This window comes from Neovison vison, chromosome 13 (assembly GCF_020171115.1).
Source record: "Neovison vison isolate M4711 chromosome 13, ASM_NN_V1, whole genome shotgun sequence".
NCBI lineage: Eukaryota > Metazoa > Chordata > Mammalia > Carnivora > Mustelidae > Neogale > Neogale vison.
This window is the reverse complement of record NC_058103.1, coordinates 67507680-67518607: the sequence shown is the minus strand read 5'-3', so window position 1 is coordinate 67518607 and position 10928 is coordinate 67507680. Positions and strand designations below refer to the sequence as shown.

The 10928-nt window shown below is 39.3% G+C and overlaps 1 non-coding gene across 1 annotated transcript; it reads left to right on the top strand.

The window, feature by feature from the left end:
* Positions 1–2237: 2237 nt before the first annotated feature.
* Positions 2238–2344, top strand: LOC122894865. Its single transcript, XR_006381872.1, has one exon. It is a non-coding gene; the product is annotated as a U6 spliceosomal RNA (small nuclear RNA).
* The last annotated feature ends 8584 nt before the right edge of the window (positions 2345–10928 follow it).

Genomic DNA, 10928 nt, shown 5'->3' with positions numbered 1-10928 from the left:
CCATATGAAACCTGTTTTTTCTCCATCTCTATTTAGACAGTAGTGAAGTACTCACAAAAGGTTTGTAGAAAATAATTAAAGAGGTGATATGGATTAGTGATTAAAAGAGAACTGAGACCACTCGGGGTCAATTTGGGTAGAGCTATTAATGCTTTCGATTCCTCAGCTTTAAAATGTATATACTGCAGGGGCGCTTGGGTGGCTCAGTCAGTTAAGTGTCTAACGATGGGTTTCAGCTCAGGTTATGATCTCAGAGTCCTGAGATCCAGCCCTGCATCAGGCTCTGTGCTCAGAGGGAAATCTGCTTGAGATTCTCTCTCTCTCCCTCTCCATCTGCCCCTTCCCCCTGTTATTCACTCACATACTCTCTCTCAAAATAAATAAATAAAATCTTTTTTTAAAAAAAAATAAAATGCACATACCATACATTAGCAGAAAGATCACATGATTGGTATAGCATTTAATTAATTTATATACATGTTTAGAAGAGTCCCTAAGTGACAGTTTGTGCTCAGTGTTAATCATTCTTGCTTACAACTGGATGATCTTCTCCAGGCAGGTTGTAAATTCACGGACCTTCATCTCCTTCTCTGTGAGGTTCATCTTCCAAGCACTGGCCTCACTTGGTTCCCAGGCTTTTGGCGGATGTGGGCTGCTTTTCTCATGAAAAGGACTTTGCCTCCAGGAACCATTCTCTTTCTTCGCAAGTAAATTACCCTAATTTCTTCCCAAATACCCTAGCCCTAAAATACCTAGTCAGGTTGTTTAGCCTTTCCTTCTTTTCATTCAAGGCCTTCAAGAGGATGGAATTATATACTTAATTTCAGTCCTTTCTTGAGCAAGACGTAGCAGTTAGTGTACAGAGAAAGCAGATCGGGGCTGAATGTAGTTACTGCTACCTCCTGTTACTGCTGCCATGTACCTAAAGTTTCCATCTCAGACAGAGGGTTGGTCTTGGATCCTGGGGAGTTTTTATACCCAAGTTTGACTCTTTCATTACAGTTCCTTGCAGAGTTAATTATAAACCGATATATTTGTAGAAGAATTGTTAGGGACTGAGGCAGGTGAGGGGGTTTAGCCAAAGGCCAATAACTTGGTTACACTTTTCAGAGACCAGAAAGTGATGGGTAAACTGTAGATCTGGTTGATTCCTTAAATCAAATACCTGGAATTATGCAAAAGATGAAGGAAAAAAAAAGTGATAACCCTAACATCTTCCAAAACAGGAATATACTAATCCCTTATGGATGCATTTATCATGACCTTGACAAAATATTCTGTATTTGCTTTAAAAAAAACAGCACATAAATAGCAAGGGGGGGGGCATTCAAACACTAATTACCTAATTGGAATAATTCAAGCTGAGTAGGTCTGAAATTGAAATGGGCATTGTGGCAGGTATCTTGGGTACAGATTTCATGTTTAAGTTCTTCTTAATTAAAATGTATAAGACAAAACAAAACAAAACAAATCCCTAGTGACATGTCTGACAGTGGAAGCAATCAAAAAGAATATTTATTTCACCAAATTCCCTTTTTTTTTTTTTTTTTGGCTGGAAACCATATGGATCAGTCCATTTTATTCCTTTCTGTGTAATCATGCTACCTTTTCTAGTTGGAGTTTTCTGCAGATTTATAGAGGATTTTCTTATAATAGTGATTCATCTAGCTAGGTATTCACAAAATAAAGAGTAATAAGGAAAATGTTCTTTCTCCTTTCCTCCTCAAATAAAAATTGTCTGACTCAAGAAGAGCAAGTGTTATCTTTGGTTTTTCTCTTTCTATCCTGCATATCCAAATACAGTGAACTTGCCTTGCATTTGAATGTACAGAGGGCTCTGAAAGTTCACCTATGGCACACAAATTATTTTGTTAGGGTGCCATCTGCTGGTGTCAAACTACCAAAGACTTATTTTTCTTAAAGATTAATGGAAAGCTTCTAATAACACTAAAGACTTTGGAATTATCTGATTCAAATAACTCTTTGTCTTTTCTCATTTATAATAACAGCATAGACTATTTTCAAATGGCTGTCTGATGCATAATTCTTTAACACCCCAATATAGTAATATAAAATGTCACTTTTTTATTTTAAAGTTAGGAAAATGAGGCACCAGACCTAGCCTTGACTTATTGGTTCATGACCTGTTTGGATTCAAATTTCATTTTTCAGTTTCCATGGCTCCCTGACTTTTAAAAAAGTTCCGTTCAATTTTCCCCCTTAGAAAAGCAATTTAAGTGCTCGCTTCGGCAGCACATATACTAAAATTGGAACGATACAGAGAAGATTAGCATGGCCCCTGCTCAAGGATGACACGCAAATTCGTGACGCGTTCCATATTTTAAAAAAAGGAAAGCAATTTAATTGCCGTGTTTGTATTACATCGATTTCAACACTTAATGTATCTATTCACTGAATTTGTTCTCTATGCCACGATATAAGGTGTGTGCACAATTTGTTGCCTCTGCATAAAGCAAGCTTATCACCATAGTCCTAATTATTTATGATCAATATCAATGCAGTTCTCAAGTATTTTTCCCGATCTGCCTTCTATAGGAGGTGAGGAAAAGGAACTATACCCCGCCCATCTTCTTTTAAAATCTCTATCTCTTACTCTCTGTGTAAACCTTGAGTAAGTCTTTTCACTTTCCTGTGACTCTTCTTCATTATCTGTAATTTTCAGATAAAAATAGTAACTACTTGATAGGGTTATCTATCAGGTTACTGTGAGTGTGTTAAAGAAAGTCAGGGGCCCCTGGGTGGTTCAGGTGGTTAAGCATCTGCCTTCAGCTCAAGTCACGATCTCAGGGTCCTGGGATTGATTCCCACACAGCGGGGAGTCTGATTCTCCCTCTCCCTCTCCTCTGTGTGCTCGCTCTCTCTCTGAAATAAAAAATAAAACCTTTAATTTAAAAGAAAAAAGTCATAATACCCAGGGGCAGGTGGGTGGCACAGCCTATTGGGCTCCTGACTCTTGGATTCAGCTTAGGTCATGATCTCATGATCTCCAGGTTGTGGGAGTGAGCCCCCCTGTCGACTCTCCTAGTACAGAGTCTGCTTAGGACTCTCTGTCCCTCTCACTCTGCCCCTGTTCTCTGGGCTCATGTGCATGTACTGGCTCACTCTCTCTCTCTCTCTCTTAAACAAATAAATAAATCTTTTAAAAAAAAAAAAGTCATGCTTATAAAGTTCTTACTTTACAGTGCCTGTAACATAGTAAACACACAATAACTATTAGCTGCTTAACTACACTTAACCATAGTTAATTAAGCATGTCAAATATGGGTTAATATCCAATAGTCATTGCTTTACAGTAATCTCTGGGATCTTTAACTTCCTCCCAACTGAGAGATACAAAGTATGTGTGTTTATATTTTGGAGACTAGGGGAAGAATAATCACTTTGTTACCTTTTATTCTCACTCTATGAGCACTTAACTCCCTTAAATCCTATGTAAAATCTTCTATTTACTTTTCCATCCTCATTTCTCAATATTCTCATTTTCAGATTCTGTATTCCAGCCATAAAGAACTTCTTTCAGTTGCCTGAATGAGTCAGGAATTCACTCTCCACATCTTTGTGCAAGCTCTTGTCCCATGTTCCTGGAATGCCCTTCTCTTCCCAACCTGCTTCCAGTAGCTGACTAACACCTTCTTATCCCTCAGCTCTGCAGTTAGGAAGTTTTAAATCAAAGATCATTCTTTCATGGGCTCCTGGAACACTCAGTACTCTTCTACCCCACCCTTAGGCCAGCACATTTCCTCAGGGTCGGGGGGGGGGGGGGAGGTGGGATCTGGCATGTTTGCCATTCTACTCCCAGCGTCTAGAGAGGTGCGGACGCTCATTTGGGACTAAATATTTCCTCGCCCCCCACCCCCCACCCAGGGGAGCATGTTTATTTTGGGGGAATTGAGAGAGAAGGCATGAGTTATCTCCTGCTTACAAGGTTGAATTGTATCTGAAGTAGTGAACATCTTTCTCCAGTTATTTCCATTCGGACACCACCAGTGTCACTCTCATTCTTAAATATCTTTTTTATTCAAATATTTGAATATATGTACAATTAAATATATGTAATAAAAATGGATGTGACTGAAGGTTTTTTGTGTGCATGTAGGAATTTATTTTTAATTTCTACATTGGCAAATCATAAACATTATCTGCTGAACAATTAAAGTTCTCATTAAAAATTATATGTATAACAATATATGCAATAAATATGTATCGAGGGGCGCCTGGGTGGCTCAGTGGGTTAAGCCGCTGCCTTCGGCTCAGGTCATGATCTCAGGGTCCTGGGATCGAGTCCCGCATCGGGCTCTCTGCTCAGCGGGGAGCCTGCTTCTCTCTCTCTCTCTCTCTGCCTGCCTCTCCATCTACTTGTGATTTCTCTCTGTCAAATAAATAAATGTTAAAAAAAAATATGTATCGAGTGCCTACTGTATGCCAGATACTCTTCCTGGCACCAAGCAAAGCAGACAGAAATTCCTAACCTCACAACTGAGCTCTATGTTTTTGCTTAAGTTTTTCTGTATCTATCATGAGAAAAACAGAAAAGGAAAAGCTAGTCCAGCACCCTGGGGCTCACAGTGAGAGGAGCTATTCCTCTCCCTGCCTCCAGAGGGAAAGGGAAGGAGTAGTTCCCTAAATTCTAGTTAGGTGATTGCATGGGGAAGGCTGGATGATGGAAGCAGCAGCCTTCAGTAGAGGATGTAGCCAGCATGCAGTGTATCGCTAGCGAGGGGACCTGGGAAGTCAATTCTAAGACTTCACTTCTTCCTCCTTCCTTCTTCCTTCTTTTGTGTCCTCCATTAGCTGAAGTCCAGGGAAGCCACAGGGCTTCCCTCTGTGCACAGAGCTCACCCTCCCAAGCACGGAACAAGTGCCAGGAACAGCGGAGTGACTTGGAAGGACAAATGGAAAATAGGCAGCACTAACCCTGATCAAGAACATTTAATTACTATTTTCAGTCTCTCAATCTTTTTGAAATGCAGAGGATTCTTTCAAATAATTGGCAGATTTTGTGTAGCATGGTGGGTGCCACCTGTTGGATATTAGGGCTGATTTTTAATTTATTTTTTATTTTTTTAAACCCCTGCCATTTAAACAAATAATAACATTCTGTATATTTGGAAGCTCTTTTCTGGCATCAAAAGGAGAGAGTTAAGTGATTTAACGTGAGCAAATAAACATGTTCTAGGTTGTGATTCTGAGGCTCACGTCAGAATTTTTTAAAAGGAAAGAACACCAGCAGGGTTTGAAACTCTCTGACTATGGAAGAACTAGGGGTGACATCAGTTTTGTGCAGCCGTTCTGGGCTTCTCCTGGAGCTGTTGCACATGGCCTTGTGCTGTAGCTCATGACCTGAAAAGCAGGCCCTGGGAAAGTTACACTGAGGTCCCATGGCATCTTTAAGGAGAGCATGATTTCTTTTAACAGTTCAAGTTTAATCTGAATATACCTAAAATCCAAAGGCACAAAATGCAAGACCGCTATATTAACCTTTGCATCCTACCATCCAATTATCTGTCATTTGCTTTATCCTCTATCTTGAAAACCTTACTAGAATTTCGCTTGGTACTACACATAGGATTTATGCTCTCAGAAGAAGTACTGTTCTCAATCATTTATAAGTCAGGTGCGTATATTTGTTATATGCTCAACTTTTTTTCAGAACACCTGACTCAATTACTTCTTTCTGAAACCACACTTGCACTCCTTGTCCCCCGTAAATATTAATTCATTAATCTAACAGCTTAGAACTTAACACCAACAATGTTTTCCATGTTGTGAGGTTACCAGCTTGTTTGATTTCCTTCTAGGAGTTATAAACGAAGGAATACTTGGGAACACTAAGAATGCCTTACAAATGGGTACTGGAAAATTTTCACAACATTGTCATGTGCCTTTTTGAAATTGGATGCTCGTGATATTCTGTGCAGCAAGACTTTGACTCCTATAAAAAAATAAGAAAGCAGGGGCACCTGGGTGGCTCAGATGGTTGAGCGTCTGTCTTCAGCTCAGGTCATGATCTCCAGGTCCCACGTCAGGCTCCCAGCTTGGTGGGGAGTCTGCTTCTCCTTCTTCCTCTGCCTCTGCCTCTCCCCAGTTTGTACGCTTTCTTTCTCTCAAATGGATAAATAAATCAGAAAGAAAGAAAGAAAGAAAGAAAGAAAAAAAAGCAAGCAAGCAAGCCGGCCAGCCAAGAACGTAAATGAGTCCCTAAAACAAATCAATATATGAATTTGGGTTCTGTGGTGCACTCTCTGACAAATAAACAGTGCTCCTATGAGCCTCAGAAGCCCTGCCTTCTATTCCTAGGGAGTCCATAATAAGTGAGTCTCTCCGAACCTCAGCTTCATCTTCTGCATCGTGAAGGGCTGGGCCAGATGCTTTGGCTCCCTTCCAGAAGCTAGCTTCTATGGAATTATCTCTGCGCGTTTTGACATATTGTTCTTTTGATTTTTTAATCTTCTGGATTAAAATCTACTTGAGGGTTGAATCCTCACTACACAGCACAGTGCCTGCAAAATGAGTATAGGAAGTCAATAATCATGTGCAGATCTGAGTATTTTGCTGAGCTGTTCAAGCATCACCAGGTCTCTAGAACTATTTCAAAACATTTTGTAACTTCTACAATGTTACCTTTCAGCTGCTAGCGATGTACAAAGATGTAGGTCAATGTAGTTAGTGTTTTGGATGTTTTAGAAAACATCCAGGGTTAGAACTCTCCACTCGATTAGATTTCTGGAAAGAGGATTCAAGTATATTTATCTCAATTGCGCAAAAGACCATGTTTGCATCTCATATTTTAGCTAGAATCAGACATTTGGTTCATCTTTAACTAACACCCTTAAAAAAAAAAGGTAACCCTGTGCAAGTGCTATGGACTGAATGCTTGTGTCCCCCAACTTCATCGGTTGAAGCCCTAACACCCCATGGGATGGTACTTGGAGGTGGGGCCTTTGGGAAGGAATTAGTTTGGATGAGGTCATGGCACCGGAGCTCCCATGGGGAGACTGGTGCTTTTATAAGGGCATGAAGGGACAGAGGTCTCTCTTCACAGTGTGAGGAACAGCAAGAAGACGATTGTCTACAAACAAGGAAGTGGACTCTCAGCAGAAACCAAACTTACTGGCATCTTGATCTTGAGATTCCCAGCCTCTGAGACAAGTAGAAATAAATTTGCATTGTTGAAGCCACTTTGTCTGTGGTATTTTTGTTACAGCAGCCCAAGCTAATGAAGACAGCAAGTGAATCTGGTTTGTACACACACATAAAAAATGGAATCTCGTGGTTGAGAATTCGGTTGGTAATGGATTCTTTTATATGTATAATGAAGGAGTAAGAAATCTAACAATATATGGGCACCTGGGTGGCTCAGTGGGTTACGCCTTTGCCTTTGGCTCAGTTCATGTTCTCAGGATCCTGAGATGGAGTACCACATCCAGCTCTCTGCTCAGCAGGGAGCCTGCTTCCTCCTCCTCTCTCTCTCTCTCTTTCTCTCTCTCTCTCTCTGCCTGCCTCTCTGCCTACCTGTGATCTCTCTTTGTCAGATAAATAAATAAAATATTTTCTAAGAAAAAAAAAAAGAAGAAGAAGAAGAAGAAATCAACAGTATAATCATAAGGAAAGACCACATGGAGCACTGACACCAACAGCAGAAACGACCAACTCCAGCCAATCCACAGCCTAGATGGATGTATTCAATGGCAGAGATATTTCTAGCCCAAAGAAGAACTTCCAGAGTTTGCCAGGCTGTGACTCCATTGCTGGACTTGAACTTTTCCATTTATTTTCCACTGAAAATATTTTCAGTGAAGATATTTTCACTGAAGATATTTTCCACTGAAATATCTTCTTATGGATCTTCTCAGAGAACATGGGTTCTCTATAAATGCTGCTTTAAAAAAATACATAAAAGTAAAAATACACTCTTTAGTATTATCTTGGTTGTATCAGGTCACACCAGGTGGAATTCAATTCCTATTTTATCTTTATACTGTCTACAAAGAATATACTACTTTTGTTATAAATGGTAGGTTTTCTTCAAACACTGATGAAGTGAATGTGTCTATCAAGGCATATGTGTTTGAGAAATCCAGTTAAACCAGTTCAACAAAAATATTCTTCTTTTTTGTAATAGAATGTGCTCATCAAAATGATATACAACTAAGTTATATCAAGTACAACCAAACTATCGGTGACTTGGTATTGGGACAGGAACCCCTTCATGAATTACAATAGCTACTTGCCCATTTCTCTTGGCTTTTCTTATCTGTTGTCTCTCTCCTACTCTTCTTTTCTCTCTTTTTATCTTCTTTCTCCATTTCTTCCCCGTCTTTCCATGTTATTTCTAGCTGCTTAATTTATACGGTAGGTTTCCTTTTAATACATACTGTGAGTTTATTGTTTCCTGGACTTTACAAGTGTCTTATGACTGGTATTCCAAACCTCCTAAAACATATCCCCAGTTATACTGCTATAATAGCAGGACACAATTTCTGTGAGGTCCCAGAAAACTTCACCTTTGACTAAAAACATTTTAGCCTGATTTCAGACCCCAGTTGACATCAAACCTCTGTGGTGAAAGGTCATGTCTCCAGACCAGACTTTGGGATTATCCTGTCTACACAAGCAGAACTTCTACATTCCTAAGTGAGTGTTTCATTCTAGTGAGGCAAGAACTTAGTATATGGAACTAGAAATTCATGACTTTTAAGGGCACGCTCTTTCCCTGCTCTCATAGACCCTAAACACTGAAATATTTTCATTAACAAAAAAATCGAGGGGGCGCCTGGGTGGCTCAGTGGATTAAAGCCTCTGCCTTCAGCTCAGGTCATGATCCCAGCGTCCTGGGATCGAGCCCCGCATCGGGCTCTCTGCTCCGCAGGGAGCCTGCTTCTCCCTCTCTCTCTGCCTGCCTCTCTGTCTAGTTGTGATCTCTGTCTGTGAAAAAAAAAAAAAAAAAAATCGAAACCACACCAGGTCAAGTAGGCACTGTTCTTCCAGGTCCTATCAAGAGGTTAACTACCACCAAGGGACTGTGGTGTGCCCATTACTTCATTCTCAATCTATCTTTTCCTGCTTTTTTCTGAAAATGTTACATCTCCCATCTCTCTTTCTCTTTGGCCATGCCATGAAAGGATTGGTCCTGAACTCTAGCTCCACAATTTTCTGGTCTTCAGTTGCTTGATGCCTACAGTTTGGAATAACTATGAGATGATTTAAATAAATAAATAAATAAATAAATAAGGAAAAAAGAAAACAGAAAGAAAGAAACTTGGGTGAAGAGGAATTCTGGAAGGAAAAGAACTGAATTCCAAGCCTGATTATGCAGCTTGCTATCTGTACATGACTTCTTTGATCTTCAACTCCTCCTTTATAAAATGAAGCAAAAACTATATTGCAGTTTCTTTGTGAATACGTGAGATAGAGCACAGACTGTCTCCAGCAGAGTATGTAGCACGTAGCATGTAATAGACAGATAACCAATAGCATCTACTGCTATTACTATTCTAAGGTAAATTCAGTAAAGAATATTTAAGTAAATTCTAATGAGTATATCATAAGACTACCAACAGCGTATTTCATAAGCTCTAAGAAAGGCACTCAGGACTTAATTACTTTTCATAAAAGATAAACTACCAACGACCATTTAACAATTGTCTTTACCACCCTGGTTGCAGGAATATATGGTCTTGTCTTGTTTGTCCATGCATCTCTATATTCATGCTTAATCTACAACAAAACATCTGCCTTAGCATTAAAAATTAGAAAAGATGATTTAACAAAATCAATATTACTTCCCCTAAGTATGTTTGAATATTAATTCAAAGGAGTTTTGATTTAGGATTTCCAAATAGCCACATATTTCTGTAACACTGTAAACGGTGATGCTATTTTCTGTAATTTTCTAAAATAAAGTGTTTGTTTTGTATTATTTATAATAGCTACCTGATTTCAAGTGAGACCAGAGAAAAAAATAAATTTGTGTGCACTGTAATTTGTTTTGAACAGAAACACAGGACTTATTGAATGCTGCAATTTGACTTACTACATATACAAACATCCTTAGGGAACAATAAAAAATCATATGCACTACTTTATCAAGTAAAATTGAGGTAGCAACATGAGTAGCCAGGGAAATACATTCCAAGTTCAATGGCTCCCTCTGTGACCACCTAAGTATTGGCAAGTTCTACAAGCAGAAGTTTTAACCCTCTGAATCAGGACACATTGTTTCATGGTTTTGGGTAAAATTGTATCACAAGAGGGCACCTGGGTGGCTCAGTCCCTTAAGCAGCTGCCTTTGGCTCAGGTTGTGATCTTGGGGTCCGCTCCCTGCTCACTGGGGAGTCTGCTTCTCCTTCTGCACCCACCCCCAGTCACACTCTCTCTCAAATAAATAAGTAAAATCTTTTTTTAAAAAGTTGTATCACAAGTAATCTGTTGCCAATAATTATAGAAATCGACATGCTTTTCAGAGAAATTAGAGCAGATTTAAGTTTATCCCCACAATGTCACTCTTGCTCCCAATTTGCATGCTTATCGTGATGGGAAGAGAAATGGGTGAAGTCTCCTTAGGAGGGAAACGCTGGTTACTGAAAACCTGCATACTCATTTAAAATTACATGAAAATGCATATGTAGAGAAGTTTGAAAAGATAATCAAAATTTTGAAAAGATAATGGGATCATGCTTAATATGTATTTCTTTATGTGCATCTGTACTTCTCATTTTCCTACAATAAAAGTACATTGCTTGTAGTAACAATCATTGGTTTCTACATGTCCTTGTGCCCATCTACATTTCCAAGCTCCTAGGCCTCTCCATAAGATCATGTGACGATCTCTCCGTTATCAAATACTAGGGGAACTGATGTGTTACTTCACGTCCTAGAAAATGAAAATTGGGTGTACTTTCTATTGT